We start from the raw sequence: 17,609 nt of genomic DNA on the forward strand, positions 1-17,609 counted from the left end.
GCCTTTCTGGAAAACCCCACGTAAACAGCATCCAATTATGTTCTAAGGATGTTTTCATAAACCTTCAAAACTCTAGGTCCTGCTCAATGGGTAATATTGCCCAGTTTCTCAGGCAAATTTAAAATTGAATCTATTTCTGTTGAAAAGAGGGTCCCAAACTTCCTATCCTAAATTCCTAAAAAATTGTAGGGCCCTAAATTCCTATCCTAAATTTCACAAAAAAAGAGCAAATTCTGGGACTTTGTAGAATGGCTTTGTCAACACACGATCTGATTATCTTTTATGTTCTTTTTATAAGTCAAGGAGGTATGAGCCTGCTTCTACCTGGAAATAAATGATGTAACATGGAAATGGAAAAAAAATATACCACAGAAGTTTAAAAAGTAAAATGGCAATCACTGGGACAGTTCTTGTCCTCACTTATGCTCACTCAATCCTAATTAACACTGGCAGAATTTGGCCCGCTGTACAAGCCCCCTCTAATCCCTCCACTGTAGTCTGCCACGCCAGAAGGTTATTCCTTGAAACACTCCCCAGTAAGCCGGATAATTCTAGAAATGACATTTCAATGCCACAGAATCAGTTTGCCCAGTGCTATGATTTAATTTCTAAGCCTTTTCCACTTGACTGTACTTGTATTACAACATAGAAATGGTGACAATGAAATCTGTTTTGGAAAGAAATCAGAACCAACTGTGACTATTTTTGCCTGTAGATTGGGACACTCATTTAGAAATTATTGAGTCTTTGTAAGGGCAGCATCACCCCTCATATACATACATTTGATATATATGTATAAAAAGTCCCTCATAAATTAAAAAATTACAAGCAGAACAGTTAAAAAGAGAGAAAAGGGAGCCAGAGAATCATCCAATGAGTAAGATAAAAGTAACAAACCCGTTTGCTTCATGTCTTAGGACTGCGTTTAAAATGAGACACCAGAACAGCAAGAGCAGAGCAGCAAGAACAGAGCAGATGTTTTTACAATATTTAGCTCCTGGCTCTCAGAAAAAGGGCGTGTGAGGGCAGGGCAGCATAGGGAGAAGTGATGGGCTGACTATCCTAGAGGCTGCTGGAGAGAGCTGGGGGGAGTTAAGGTTTGATTGCAACATTTGTCCTAAGGCTGACAGCCCCAGAGGCCATTTTGCACTTCCTTGTCTGAGCTGCACTTACAGCTAATTACCTTTAACCCTGGAGTAAGGGTTTAGCATAGATAACTATGATGTAAATAAAATCAGATCCTGCAAACAAAGTGGTCTTCTCTACTAAAGAGAAATCATTTTTCTAAATATTTACAGGTTCAGGTCCTTGCAGTGCTGACACTATAATCTATGTGGAATAAAGGGCAATAAAGGTGCTGTTTCTGGGGGGGAGTACTCTGTTTTCCCCTTCATGCCATGTAGGGCCAGCTTCTGTACCAACTCCAGGGTTTTGTGCTCTTTGGCAGCCTGGCTTTATCAGCTTCGTGTCCAGCTGCCTACGCAGGTGAGGAAGAGCTCACCCAGTGGCACTTGCTGTTTCTGCACTGCTCTGAGACATGGGCAGCTCAGCAAGGCTGAGAGAAGGCACTACTTTGCCTGATACTGAAGCTAGGAACTCCCTGTTATGCAGATAAATACACCTACACTTTTCAGGATATTCATGTCTTCATCACATAAGGTACATGAATGACATAGCTTTTCATTTTCACCAGTGCCCCTCCTCAGAGCATCGGAGTAACATTTATAGACTACAACTTCTTTTTACAGCTTACATTTCACACAATTACTTCACCTGTTTTCCACTGCCTTGTTTAAAACACTCAAATTTAATATCCTTGGTTGTGCTGATTTCAGCTGGGGTAGAGTTAATTTTCTCCACAGCGACTTGTGGCCGTGTTTTGGATTTGTTCTGAACACAGGGTTGATAAGAAAGAGATGTTTTTGTTGTTGAGAAGAGCTTACACAGAGCCAAGGCCTCTTCTGCTTTTCGTACAGCCACAAAGGCAATGGAGCTGGGAGTGCATGAGAGGAGACACAGACGGGACAGTGTCCAAAGGGGCATTCCAGACCACATGACATCATGCCCAGGATATAAAGCTTGAGGAAGGAGGAAAGTGGGGGGGATGTTTGGAGTGATGGTGTTTGTCTTCCCAAATCACCACTACACGTGCTGGGGCCGTGCTTTCCTGGGGAGGACTGAACACCTGCCTGCCCATGGGAAATAGTGAAACAGTCCTTGTTTTGCTTTGCTTGTGTGTGTGGCTTTTGCTCTTCATTTTCCTATTAAACCAGTTTTATCTCATCCCATGAGTTCTCTAATTTTTACCCTTCCAATTCTTTCCCCCATCTCTCCAGTGGGGGAGTAAGTGGGGTTTGGCTGCTGGCTGGAGTTAAACCATGACATTGGTAAAACTAACTTTTAACTCTGCCAGTCATGATACTGCTGGTTTTTTTTTTTCTTTTTCTTTCTTTTTATCTTTCTCTTTTTTTCTTTCTTTTTCTTTGCAAAGCAGAAACATAAAAACTTTAAAAAAAAACCACAATGTAGCAGAATAAGGAAATTAGTATCTGCTCCCCAGCACTCCATACTCCACTACACTTCCTTAAAGAACATTTTTAGTAAGAAAACTCAAGTCAACCAAATATTTAAATATGCATTTTTCTTCAATTCTGACAGATATCTTAACAGATATTAGAACAAATACGTAGGCATATGTGCAACAAAATAGATTCCGATGGGTGTTTGATTAAATATTCAGCATACACAATTTTTTTAGTTTTCCCAGAAAATAGATTGCATTCAATACCAAAATAATTTTCTAAGTTCTGCTAGAATACAGTTTTATAAACCATGAACCACAAAAGAACACTAAATCTCAAGTATAACATAGAAACATTGAAAAACTCTTGGCATGCCCCTCACCAATCACGTATCAGACGACCTATCAGTAAAAGGCTTGGGGACTTGGGGTTTTTTCCCATACCATCAACTGCAAACTGATAATGTTGTATCACAAAACACTGCAGCCAGCTATAAATATTTCTGAAGTTCACCAAAATCCTTAGAAAGGGGACGAGTAAGCAAAAGTTGTCTGCAAAAGAATACAAAAATTCTTCAGAGCAGAGGAGGAAATGGGCTCCAAGGAGGTCATTTTGCTGGCACTGGCAAGGCTACTTTTCAGAGGAACTCAGGATGATGTTTTACCCTTGAATTTTAATACTACTACTACTTTAACATCTTTTTCTTATGTGTATGATTCAGACTAATCTATTCAGATGAACTAAGGAAAATTAAAAAGACTTATTCTCTCACTTACTCTCCACTAAAATCTCTTGAGATTCATCCTGAAACTGGGACAGTACAGAACTTGGAAGATAAAAACATGACAGGCTGACAGCACTGTAAACTCACTGTATGGCAGGATTTTATAGAAGGTAGAAGAGAAGAGCATCTTAAGGAGCTGATTCTGCACCTCCCAGCACAGACCACTGAGAGGCCCCCTGGGCAGCCTCACTGCCAGGCAGGAAGCATTGCTTAGGTTTTTCAAGCATATATAAAAATGCAACTGAAACATCTCTCTATCTCTCTGGAAATTCAGGCCCTGAAAAATACGACCTTAGACTTTCCAAAACAGTTTTCAGCTCAGTGCTCTGCAGCCCATTGCCATATCACTGTGGACACAATTTCGGCATGCTTTTTGCTCTGAAATATATTCAATGATTTCATCATTGCTCATGTCAAAACATGTAAAAGAGAAAACAGGATGCTCAATACAAAACAGGCATTAAATGGCATCCAAACGATAGTTTTTGAAAGGGCTGCAATCTTCCTGACACAATATGAAAAGACACTGTGGAATGTTTTAAGGTTAATAAAATAATAAAAAAATCCTAAATAATAATAAAAATCCTAATATTTACTATATAGTATTTTTAGATTGAATTATCCCAACCCTGAAGACAGGATAATTCATGGCCAAGGCCAGAGAACAGACCTGCACAATGTCCTACCAAGACAGGCAGTGCGGATTGCACTTGGGCACACTCACACAGAGCTGGGCACTCAGAGTAATGAGCCCTGTGCATGGGAAGGGAACCCAGCACGGCACTTGGCCACGTTTCCAGCTCCCCGTGACTGCACTGGGGACTTACTGGCATCTCAGGCCATTCTGTCCAGATCCACGTCCAGCCTGCCAAACAGGTAAGGCAGGCTCATGCCAAAATATCCCATGCCTGTGAAGGACGGGAGCACCAAATCCGGGAAAGGATCTGGCAAGGGTGGAGGTCAAATCTAGCATTTAAAGCTCCTGGAAGCTCCTTCCTGCTACACTCCAAAACTTCCTCTGGGAAAGCAGCATCTACTCCTGAGACAAACAGGAGCCCAGCTCTTGCTGAGATCACAGAGTATCTCTGCACTCTTCCCTTACCAAACTTCACCTGGCAGTTTTGGAGAATGCACAAACAGGAGCAGCCTACTGCAACAAAACACAAGAAATACTGAGACCCCAAAAAATAATAGGACAAAAATAATGAAATTGCAGCTCTATGAAGAGTAGGGAAAATCAGCCAATTTCAAGCACCTTGTCTGGTGCAGGAAAGAAGTGCTGAAGGTCATGTTTCATCATTTTTAGTTGGTGCTTCTTGAATCATTCCTTTTTGGGAGCTGGGGACAAATCAGTGTTGTGGAATATTACTTAATGTCTTGTAGAACACTAGGAATATACCTTTTTTCCTATTAACTTTTCTGAAATACAAGTACAAAATTAATAATCTTGAATTTAAAAAATTGGTATTTTAAGAATTGATTCTGATTCAGGACTTGATTTTTAGAAATGTCCAAATTCAGAGTGTATGTTTGCAGAACAAGTACAACCTCCTCTTCAAAACCTTACAGATCTTTGGGTCTGGGTAATGAAGAGTGTCATGAATTCATTAATTATTTCCCTTTGCATCTCAGTAACAGTTAAACACATCTCACATGTGTCAGATTCCTGAGTTTTCAGTTCCAGCTTCCATACTATGTACTCATCACAGCTAATATTAATTGGTAATCAAACAGAAAAGCACCTGAAGCAAAGAAATAGGACAGAAATAACCTTTTATTCCCACCAGGCAAGGACTCAGACATGGAATTGGGTAATGTGTTTACCATTTATGTTTACCCTGTACATAATAAAAGACTTGTCCAAGCAGAGTGAACAGTCATTTTTTCATCAGCATTTTTGTTTTTCAAATGGAAGTCTTTTATCATATGCAAAATTGCATCAAGCATGTATAATGACTTATTCAGTGATTTGCATAAACCTCTTCCATGGCGTGCGCAAAACTAGACAGCTGTGATTTGCTTTACCCATGCATAAATAACAACAAAATTGGCCCAAAGACTTTTACTTCACATTTTAAATGTGAAGCCTTACAGGGCTAAGAGAAAGGTTATCACTTTCAGAAACACTGGAAAATCACTTAGCCTAGACCTAGCAAGTACACATCAGAAAAGAAAGCACATCAAAAAATTTGTAGGAAAAGAATTTTAAATTCCCAAATCACAGGAGATTTTTACTCAATATATTGACCTCAGGACTGAATGGGACACAAATATAGTCACAAGGGATAAATCAATAGATGTTTCTTTTAAATGGTAAAGAATCTTTTAAGTGTTTTTAGAACTCAATGTTTCAAATAGCCACCATGTGTCTACTTGGAAAACATAAAAATATTTCAAAATTTTAAAATAAAATTAAAATATTTTCAAGATACTTTTAGGATTTTACAGTAATTTGAAGTACCTTAAAATACGTTGGTTAATCTATTCTGTGGTTGAATTTAGGTTATTTTTGAAGTCTACAAGGAGTAGTCACTGGCTGGAATTTACTGAAGGTTTATTATTTACTTCTTTCTATGACAATTTCTAGCTATTTAAAACATGCCTAAAAGTAAATTTGGCTTTAGTCTAGGTGACTAAATTTGGCTTTAGTCTAGGTGACTAGACTGTGCCAGTGGAAAGGCAGGTTGCTGTCTGAGGAGATGATTCTCTTTGGATTTAACCAGCATTTAGAAGGTGGGAGGGTATGGAAGAAAATGACTTGCATGACCTTTGCCTTCTTGCACTCTCAGGTCTGGACCATTTAAATACTTTAGTCAAAGTATCCTCTTTAAACAATACAGGCTTTATTTAGAAATAAGCTGATCAAGCAGACAGGTTAATTATTTGCCTTCAGCTGGATATACACATCGGTCACTGTCACTGCTGAAAATTAGAACTACTTTTGCAGTAAGTTCTAAAATACAATACTGTAATGTGAATTTAAAAGTCAAAATTGAACCATTCAGTGAAAATCATTGAGTAATAATTCTTAAATATTTAGAACTAGAAGGAAATTAATTAATATTAATTTTAAAAAATTCAAATAATAATCTTAGCAGAAATATAACCAGTAAAATATCTTTTTATATGAACTTGTATATATTTTATATCAACTTGTAAAATTATAAATCAGGGCAGCTTTTGGATAGCAATCTCTTGAGCTGCTTACTTATTTAGTTGCTTAGCAGGAAGGTAGCAGAAATTATGTTACCATCCTTATGCTAAAAAAAGTTTCACAGCATTTGAGTTAAGAGCAGTCTGGCCTTGACAGTAGTTTGCTGTACTGGAAGGCAGATAGCATAGCACAGGAAAAGAGCCTAGAGGCATTAGTGTAATCCACCGAGGTTAAAGTAGGAAAGCTAAAATTATTTAATACTTTTTAAGCCCACAGTACAGTAAATGGTCTGTTGCTAGGAAGCAATCCTGGCTAAAAATACAGCTTTTTTTAATATGCTGACTTTATGTCTGAAGAATTCCAGAAACGGGGCTCACCAAAGCTATTTCTTACGCCCCTCTTCTCACTCCATAGAGTCCCCAGTCACACTCACAAATGTATGAACCTCAAGTGCTCCTCAGCCTGGAGGATATGTTCGACCAAGGAAAAGACAAGCTCTACAGATGGGTGATCTTTACTAACAGCTAGTCAAGAGAGCCCACATCAGGGAACCCATGGTAATAGGTTAAAACTCTTTAAAATTATAAGATTTAAAGTTCTGATCCTCCAGTCTGACCATAGATTTGCCATCATGAAGAAAGAGTTTTCTCCCAGGAACCTGAGAACACTGGAAAAGGATGACTGCCTAGGGACATCCTCTGGAGGAAACTGAGGGATGCCGTAAATGGTCCCAGACCCCTCCTTGTATACCATGATAAATTCCCATAAATGAAAGCACCTTACTGTGCTAATTTACAGCTGTAAACAGATGAAGCAATCCTTAGACATGCAAATTAAAAATTAAAACCTCAGAAACAGCGAGCAGAATTTGGCAGGAACAGTGCTGAGGAGTTGCACCCATTTAGCTCTCAGAGAATTGATCAGTCCTACAGTAATACTGAACCAGTAAGTTCAGCACTGTTAAGAACTAAAACACACGAAAACATGACTTGCAAGGGATGAAAGTGCCACAAATAACATAAAAAATGTGATCCCAGACTTTTCAGAAGGGTCTGGGTGAAGCCACAGTTGCTACATTTTGTGCAACAGATGAACAGTCACACTTCAGAGGATAAACAATGTATTCATGATAGAATAAGACATATAACCTTAAGCACAGACTTGCAAAGGTATCGTGAATTACTGTAAGCGACTTGAAGACTGAGCACAAAGTATTACACTGGTCTGTCTATTCTACAGCGTTTAGTGAATGAATTCTTTAAGTAAATTGTAACACAAACCTGTGTTTCTCAGTAGCTCCAGTGTCTCTGAAAATGAATGTGCAAGTAGAAATTGATGATAGCTTTACAATAAATAGTAAATAATGTATAATGTTTTTCTTTAATTACTAGATAAATTTCCTGTCAACAATTTCTGTTATGGCTGAATTATTCTGAAGTTCAACTTTATTTTTTCAACTTTATTTTTTATGGTTTTACTCTGCAATCCTTTCTCCTTTCTAAGTAGTTTTCTGATGGAAAGGAAGATAGGTTTTCACAGCTAGTTCTGCCTTCAGATTTTCAAAAGGTTTATTATTTTTTTGCTGAAATCCTTTTCTGCTGTCTTAAGTAGAGAACAGCCTGGCCACCCTTTTAATTGAGAACCTAGTTTGTCACCATCCAATAGGCAGGTAATTGTCTCTCTTATCTTCATAAAAATTACATTTGGAATCCTGCACTTATCAGTCAGCAGACAGTCCTCAGCATCAGTGAGGTATGCAACTCTACCTCTACTCATTGTTTAACACATTGACTACTTGGCATCTTTAGGGAGGATTTTTTTTTCTTTGGATTTTATATTGTCTGTCAATTTGCACATTACAACCACACAAGAAGTGGACACCTAACTAGGCAACTTTTTGTGTAGCTTGAGGCAAGCTACCATGGCTGGTATCAGAAATAACAGGTAACATTCACTCTGGAAGCACAATGGTTTTAGATAGCTTTCTTCAACCTCCTCCTTTTTAGTGAGGCACATTCATGCAAGAAAAATCCTATCAGAATGTATGCATTAAACAGTTACTTATGGACTTGAGGAATTATCTACATATTTTTACAAACTACAGTCTGGCAATTCTTGAAAATTTCAACCTAAACTACAGTTTTAATGGTTCCACTAAGTCTTGTGTTAATGATAAATGCTCTTGGGTCAGGGCAATTGCAAGCAAAGGTAGAGGCCAGGCAGAAAATGGACTGAGAGCTGCCCTGAAGAGAAGGATTTGGGGTTGTTGGTGGTTGAGAAGCTCAAGACAAGCTAACACAGTGCACCTGCAGCACAGAGAGCCAATTGTGGGCTGCATGAAAAGCAGTGTGGCCAGCAGGGTGAGGGAGGGATCTGCTCTTCTGCTCTGCTCTGGTGAGGCCCCACCTGGAGTGCTGCACCCAGCTCTGGGGTGCCCAGCATAAAGACATGGACCTGTTGGACTAAGTCCAGAGGAGGCCACAAAGATGATCAGAGGGCTGGAGCACCAAGCCTATGAAGACAAACAAAGAGAGTTGGGGCTGCTCAGCCTGGAGAAGAGAAGGCTCCAAGGAGACCTCAGGTTAGCCTTCCAGCATCCAAAGGGACCTGACAAGAAAGCTGGAGAGGAATTTTGTACTAGAACATGCACTGATAGGACAAGAATTTTAAGGTTTTAAACTGAAGGAGGGGAGGTTTACATCAGACATGATGAAGAAATTCTTCACTGTGAAATTGATGAAGCACTGGAACAAGTTTCCCAGAGAAGTCATGAATGCCCCAAACTTAAATTCAAAGACTATCACACAACATTATGATTAACTAATTGAAATGCCTGAGTTACTGCTGAAGAGCTTTTTCATTCCTTTTCCTTAAAAGTGCTGTATTTACAACAGAGAATTTACACCATCACAAGGTGAACATAATTTCCCAGATCCAATGGGTTCCTTACTTGTGATGTAACTTGCAGCATGAGGAGCTCCTTTTTCTTGAAAACTGGATAGTACAAAAATACAGTAGTTTCTATTAGTGTGGATACTTGCCACATTTCTCACAGGATTCAAATTATTTCCCCAAGCAACAATAAACTTAGAGAAAAGATACAAGGGAGTAGTTAAAAGCATTGGCTGTAAGTGAAAAGAAGTCCTTAATTTACAATTATGAGCTAGTCTGGTGACATTCCAATCATAAATACGCAGATATTACTCCAGTGATTTGGACCAACTGGGGTTTAGATTTCCACTTAAGCAATTTTTAAATTTTTTTTATTTTCTAAAGAAGGCCCTGTGCACATTTTTAAGATTTTAGTCATAAACACATTTCAAAGAAGGTACTTTGAAAAATAAACCAGAAACTTTGTCCCTTGGAAGAGGTCACTTACAAAACATCTCTTAAAATAATCTCTTTCCAATTTACCAAGAAGATATGGGATATTTACAGGAAAGGCTTCAATTCAAAAGCCATTTCTTCATGAGTGCTTAGATCACCCAAAAAATTGGTTTAAATTAAAACATGCACCCTCACTGGAATCTGATGCCTTAGCACGTTGTCATCCCAGCAGCAGTTCAGATTTAGAGAGGTGCCAGTGCCTCATTTACCCATCAGCACGTGAACCCTTTGTCTCCATCTCCCATCAAACCTGCACATGTGTGCACACAGTGTGCAGGTAACCCTACAGGTAAGGTGATGTAAGGCCATATTACCTGGGCAACACTGTCAGACATACCAAACCTGGGACAAACTGGAAAAAAACGTGATTAGGGGACAGCTGTTTTTATGGATGAGAATCAGGGTGCGAAAGGGGAAGAACTTAAGAGCAAAGAAGGGATAATAAGGAATGGCTGATTGATGCAGTGACTGATGGTGTTTGGGGGTACTTACCAAGTGACCCCAAATCTGGGTCCGTCCACTAGTAGCTTAGAAATCAGGGTGCTGGTTTAAACAGTGCTAGGCTATTAACAGGGACTGGCTTTGCTTTGGACAGAGAAGTATCTCCCTCCTCACAGATACCTCAGTCCAGCCATGCACAGCAGCTGAACACTCTTCAGGGATCCCTTCAAAACCCCAGAGAGCAGCAGTGCCTGGTCACACCAAACAGTTTGCAGGCCCAGGGACTGCAGCCTTGAGCGCTGCTGCTGGTCACTGGACTTGCTGATATAAAATAAACTTCCCACTTGTTCTGGAAAGGTGAAACATCAGTTTTACTCATTTAAAAGACTTCCAACCCAACAGTGTACAGAGGTGATTGACTGATAACTTGAGATTTTCTGATAGAGGAGAACAGGCCAATAACATATGCATTACAGTGCAGCCCACATAACCTGTCGTGCAGCCCACATTCCCTGTCATCCCTAATGGAGGTGAAAAGACTGACACGTCTGATCTTGTGACACTGGAGAAAGATGTTGTGTGACTGATGCTATTTTACTCATCACAAATATAGTATAACTATACCTCCCATTGTCTTGCAGTTACACAGCACACAGAGGTTACATCAGAACAGATTTACTGACTTCAAACAAGCATTCAGAGATAATTACTTAACCTTACAGGACAATATTAAACATTTGACAGAGCTGACGACATTTCAGATGGTACTTGAGAGTACAGTTTGTTCAGAACAAAGTTGGAAAGTCATTTAATAGATTTTGCTCTACCACTGTGTCATTCTGCCAGGAACTGAGGAGCACATCCCCGTTCTGCCCTGTCCTCTCTCCTGCTGCTTTGTTGGCCAAAGCACTGGGAACACTTCAAAATATCTGGCAATCCAACACTTTTCTACTTACTCTTCATATCGAAGCTCATAGGAGAACTCAATTAACTTTATGAGCTTTTGTAAGTGACCTTGCAAGGGCGCAATTGTCAGTGGTGAAATAGCTGGCACACAGATTGTTTAATTTCTGTTTACAATGGGAAAAATTTCCTAACACAAGTTTCTCTGATATTGAGAAGCATTTTACAATTATAAGAAACCAACAAAAATTTCTTGGTTACAAATTTAAAAAATTGTAAAATTAAAAAAATTAGAGCTACTTAAGTGAAAATATTATAGACACTATTACTACATTAATAATATACTAATACTACATAAAACTTTTAACAGTTCAAAATAGATATTTTGTTTGTTTTCCATGAAAGAATACAATCTATCAGTTGCTGAATTAAAAATCTACTATAGCTGGCAATATGAGATTATGTTTATTTTTCCTACAAAAAATCTTCTCCTAAAAATATGTTAGGAGCAAATTAATACCTATTCTATAATTACATTTTGGCTCATTAGCTTTATTCTCTATCGATTGTTAATGACTCAAAAGAATATCACAACATATTAATGTCAATACTGTCAAGCACAGTATTCCATACATGTATACACATCAAGTTCTTACAAATTCCTGTTTAGTCATTGTTTAGAAAGAGATCAAGACATTAAATACAATCTCAATTTCTGTACAATAGAAACTATGATAAAAATTACAAGAAAGTGCTGAAGTCTTTTCTAAGTGATAAATAAAACAGAACAAAAAATTATTTGTGTGCACTGTGAGAAACAAGGTGCAGTACATGAGCAACTTTAAAGTCTGCAAATCATGTTTTTTGTGAGAAGGAGTTCTTGAATTTGAGTGTGAGTGAATTTGAGTGAATTCAAAGGAGTTTTTGAGTTTGAGTGCTGTACCATGGTGCTTCTGCTTCATATGCATCTGTCTGAATCACAGCAGACCATATTAACTGCTGTTCTAATTTCTGACAACTAATAAATGCTGAGGCATTCCAGCAACATCCCATTTCACTAACAGGCAAGAACAGCTCTAGGACTAGATTGAGATTATGGTTTATAAAGAGTAAAAAGTTTCTCAGAAGATGTCATATCTGATTCATGCCTTCCAACATGAAATAAATAAAGAAGCAGCTATCAGCAGCTGGGATAGCAGTACTTTGTATTTCCTGCTCCCTTTGTGCTTTTGGGATTTCATTCTGGTTTTTTCTGATGTCTTTAGACATTTTCACATCTTCAGGGAGGAACTTTGAACTTCAAGGACATCTGAATGGCCCTTTTCAGACAAAGAAAGAGTAAGAACATTTGGTACTTGGGTTTAAACAACATTCACATTCAGAAATGCAGCTATGAACAAATCTGTAGAATAATATCTTGGATATTAGTGCACTCAGATGACCCAACACAGCTATATGCCAGTTTGTTTTTATTTCATGAGAACCGCCTCTGAGTCTTAAGGAGAGTATGTTCTTTGAATGCATCTATCTCAAATTGTTTACTAGTCCTTTTTTAATAAGTGGCATTTACTGTTAGTGAACAAAAATATTATTTTTATTCGCAGAAGGAGCACCTCTCACACTAGGCAGTGCTTTATGTTTTCCACAGAAGCACATGGGTCAGGCTGGAAGGGATCACAGTGGGTCATCTGCTCCAACCTCCCTGCTCAAGGAGGGCCATCCCAGAGCACATGGCACAGGATTGTGCCAGATGGTTCTTGAATATCTCCAGTCAAGGAGACTCCACTCTATCTCTGGGCAACCTGTTCCAGTGCTCAGTCACCCTCATGGTAAAGAAGTTCTTCCTCATATTCAGGTGGAACTTCTTGAGCATCAGTTTCTGCCCATTGCTTCTTGTCCTGTTGCTGGCAGCACCAAGAAGAGCCTGGTCCATCCTCTTGACACCGTCCCTCCAGGTACTGAGAGAGACAAGGTCTCCTCTCAGTGGTCTCTTCTCGAGGCTGAACAGGCCCAGCTCCCTTCTTTATTCAACATGGGGTTGATACAGAGGGAAATAGGCAATGAAACCTCAAAATTACTGGAAAACGCAATGGAGTCTATTACAGAAAACATCAAAATGTCTGTTGAAGTTTATCAAATTTAATTTACTTAATAAATAAATTGACTATAAACATTGTGCATTCAAGAAACAGGTTCTATAATATGGGAGAAATATCACATAGTGGGATTTTCCTGGAAGAAAAGCCAAAGACATGTTGAAATGAGGAAACAGCATTCCACCTAGAAACAGGGTGAGAATTTAATATACTGTATCTATTATAGTACCTCAATACTTATTTACCAAAGCCAACATAAATTGAAGGAAATTAGGAAGCAGAGTGGGAAGTCAGATATAAACGCCAGCCCTTAAGCCCCTGCAGCCCTCACTGACAGGCTCCTGGTACAGGTCCGGATTTTTGAATTCTTGAATTCTAGAGCTTTTATAGTTTTTTTTCACTTCTTTCCTGCTTTTCAGGCCGAATTATCTTCACTCCCTCATGTCCTTTGAATCTCTTCTCTCATTTCTGCAATGTTTCCACTCTTGACTGAAAGCATTTATAAATCATGTATAATAGAAAAAAGAGATTTTCACTGACAATGTCTACCATGCCACTGTAGCATACATTTCCACATTAGTAATTTTTTATTTGTACTTTTTCCCCAATCATGTGTGGCACACCTTTGCGTATCTTTGTCCTGATTTATCTAGTCTAGTAATCAACTGTTATATTTTGTGTTAACAAGTGTGGATGCTATTTTTATTCTAAAGAAGAATCTTACTGACACAGTTTACTGACACTTGATCATCCAGACAAACTATGTTAACTGTGCTGCTTTTTTTTTGTAACTGTAGTAATTTTTATCACAGCTTTTTCTACCATATTAAATAATAAAAATGCATGCTTTATTTGGTTTCGTTTTCTGCACAGTGTTACATTCAAATTGCTTCTAAATACTCAAAGACAATTTCCACAAGGGAAATCCTGGTCATAGTTTCCTTCAAGAACAGCTACCTTGTAAAAACAGAACTTATCAAAGTAATCTGCATCTCCTATGAATTCAGTTCAAAATAATTAATGATTAGATGAAAATATTCTCCTAAGAATGAGTATACATAGCAAGAAATAAACAGATACAGAATACTTTGAGCATATATTGACTAAATTTCCATGAAATTCTGTCAATTGTATCCATAAATTTATTACTAAAATATGGGCACATTTCTTGAACATTTCTCATGAGCCTTTTTCATTGTATGCATAATTCTCATTCAGCATCACACATTACTTGAAGAACGGTATAACTCCACAGGATACAATAACATAGGACATTAAAATATCTATACACAAGCAGAATCCCAGCTGAGATGCAGCAACTGCACAGAGGACAATTATTTTTGAAAGGGAGCAAGATTAATTCAAACAGAAAATTAGAAAGCCTTAACATACAGCACTAAAAACAAACAAACAAACAAACAAACAAATAAATAATCTAAATCAGCTGTAACATTAAGCAAGTCCAAAAGATTAAAACTTCTCGATCTTCCTCAGTTTTTGCAGAGTATTCCTATGCTGCAGTAGTCCTAAATGTCCACTATCCATTCCTTTGGCTACCCTTCTGTTTCCCTTGGCTACCATAGTTTTAAGAATAATTTTCCCATTAGTGCACTAATGTTTCAAGTGAAGAATTCATAAATGCTTATGCTGTTACATGTTTAAATTTGTCACGCATCACTGCAAAAATAAACCATTTACACTTTGTTCACTCTGGGCCCATTTATGCCTCTAGAAATGTATCTAGAGAATTTGGCATAAATTGCAACCCCAGTCAGTTTTAATCTTTGCAATTCAAATATAAGAAAAATACAGTAAAAATTTATATTGCAAGCACCTCCTATTTTAGTAGGGGCAAAATCCTTAGGAAACTAAACATTAAATGACAATAAAAATAACTAAACCACTTGAGTATACAGCTGGCATCTCTGTATCCAGAGTTTTATGTCCAAGGCCAGTACAAGTACTGCTGAGAGAAACAGGCACAATTTCCTTTTGTCCACAGATGCATCAGTAATTTCACTTTCTATTTCATCCCAGACAACATCACTTCCAAACTAAGGTTTGTATTTTCTCCCAACACTCTCCTCTGTCCCAGAAAAACTGAAAGTTTCTAAAAATTTCAAGACACTTCTAGGCAGCTCAAATCAGTTGTGACTGTGTCAACAGTTAACTTCCACTTTTTTATTAACTCTTGATAGGTGGAAAAAACCCCACCCTAACTTTTACATCTTAAAAAGTGGAAAGCATATTCCTCTTGCCCTCCTCATTGTATCTGTGAGGTCACAAAAGCCCACAAAAATTAGAAGCAGCAATTAGAAATCTGTGGTAAAGGCTTGTGCATGCTGTTACACAGTATGAAGAAGAAAGTGCTCTGGCAAAGTTAACTTCTCCTTACTATATGAAGTCAGTCAACAACAACTTTCTACCTTTAACACAAATCACCCTCAAGACTCTTCAAAATTGCTGCTTGGTAGTCACGACCTTAGCACACTGTACCGAACTGCTAAAATTAATGACAGACTCCAATTTGGAATGCACCAGTAATTTATTTTTCAGACTTGACTGCTTGATGTCAGAGAGCATGCAGGCCGAGCCAAGCAGTGTTGTGGATGGGCTGCATCCCCCACGCAGCCCAGACTGGCAGTGCCAGCAGAGTGAGGTGAGTGCCAGCCCAGCCTGGCAGACACAGCCACCATGTCCCACAGAAACTGCCCCCGTGCAGCTCTGCTCGCTGGCACAGCCCAGCTGCTCCGGGGTGGGGCACAACCCTGGCTCCCCTGACTCCAGGGAAAACTTTCAGAAATGTCAAGGGAAGCAAGCAAGTCCTCTAGCTTACAGCAGACTACTTAAAATTCTTGATGACCTTTCTGCTAATAAGATTATGAATGTAGCTCCAACCAAAATCAGTGGGAATTACACTGATAAATATGTACAAGAAAAACAGAGGAAGGGATAATATCTAGCTAAGCTTTTTTTCTTTTCTTTCCTAGTGCTCTGAATCCCCTGAATTTTCTGCAGGACACCACTAGAGCCCCATGCAACCAAAGGAAGTCAATCCAGCAGCCACAGGAGCTTTCACAAAAGGTTTGCTCTGAAGGATGGAGACAACCCAGACCTGCCTCTATTAATAGAAAAAAAAAAAAAAACTGCCAGCAGAGAGAGCCAAACGTGTCATAAGAAGTTTGCTGAGGAAGCTTGCTCTATTACTCAGGAATGCTAAAAGCTGTCTCCACTAGAAACTAAGGGCTTGAAAACAACCAGAAATAAAGCAAATTACAATGTCATTTCAGTCAATGATTATTTATCAGGGTATCGTATCACAACAGCACACACTAGATCAGGACAAGACAGAGCCAAAAACAGCAACCCATCAATTTACTGAAAAGAAACAGAACTTCATAAGCAATGTAACACACAAGATTTTTTTTTCTGTTTTTCATCAGTAATGGTGCATTTCAGATTAAAAAAAATATCTACAGCTGTTTCATCTATGTCAACCTTTAAATGCGAAGAGCAATGATTTATCAAAGGATGAAAGTCCTCCACGCAAACCAGAGCTGAGCAATCAATTAACTGTCTTTTATGCCACATACTCCTGCAATTATTGTGTGGATACACCTTTTAAGTCCAGGGAGATACTGTTGCAGTCAGGAGTTCTCTCCATAGCCCTTCCAGCAAACCTAGCTTACCCTTCTTCAGTAACATTTTAGAGTGCTATGAAATGAGCAATAGTTTTATTACTGTTTCACAGAAAGGTGAGGTGTGCACCTCCAATATTTCCTGCACTTTCATGCACTTTCCTGCACAATTTTCATGCACTTTTGCAGTCTCTTCACAAGATCAATACTAACCCACAGCATAGCAATAGCACTAGCGTGCCTGTGAATAGCAGGTGCTCCAAGTTTTCCTCTCATCCATGTGCCTCAAGAACCTCAACTGAAGAGAACTCATCTGAGGGAACCAGTCATCCTCTGTTAGAAGCACATCAAATCTCATTCATATTACCATTATCTTTCATGTTTTAGGGTAAACATGAAATCATCCCAGATATTTTTCCTATTATTTCCAAGCTTTTTCCACAGTCTTTTCCTTCAAACTACTTGCTTTTCATTTCCTATTTTCAAGTAGAGCCCAAGTACACAAAAATAGAACTCTTAACATAGCCACATCCTCCTCTTTGTGTTTCTGTATTTGTTTAATCCTTCCTTTCTAATAATATCAGATATCTTAAGAGTCAAAACCCTTTTTTTTTAAGTAAGTCCTTTTCTTTTTCTCTCTTTTGTCCCTTAGAATTTTTCCCATTCTCCATTTTTATTTGACTA

General features: G+C 38.5%; 1 protein-coding gene and 1 long non-coding RNA gene across 14 annotated transcripts in view; one reads left to right on the forward strand and one right to left on the reverse strand.

The window, feature by feature from the left end:
- Positions 1-16,576, forward strand: part of LOC119697179 — a 42,169-nt gene extending 25,593 nt beyond the window's left edge. Inside the window, exon 3 of the long non-coding RNA XR_005255783.1 lies at positions 16,278-16,576. This is a non-coding gene — a long non-coding RNA (uncharacterized LOC119697179). The remainder of the gene's footprint in view (positions 1-16,277) is intronic.
- The window catches only part of CACNB2 (calcium voltage-gated channel auxiliary subunit beta 2), a 247,207-nt gene that overhangs the window by 137,708 nt on the left and 91,890 nt on the right, over positions 1-17,609 (reverse strand). The window lies entirely within an intron of this gene.

Source organism: Motacilla alba, chromosome 2, assembly GCF_015832195.1.
Source record: "Motacilla alba alba isolate MOTALB_02 chromosome 2, Motacilla_alba_V1.0_pri, whole genome shotgun sequence".
In the NCBI taxonomy this organism is placed as follows: Eukaryota; Metazoa; Chordata; class Aves; order Passeriformes; family Motacillidae; genus Motacilla; species Motacilla alba.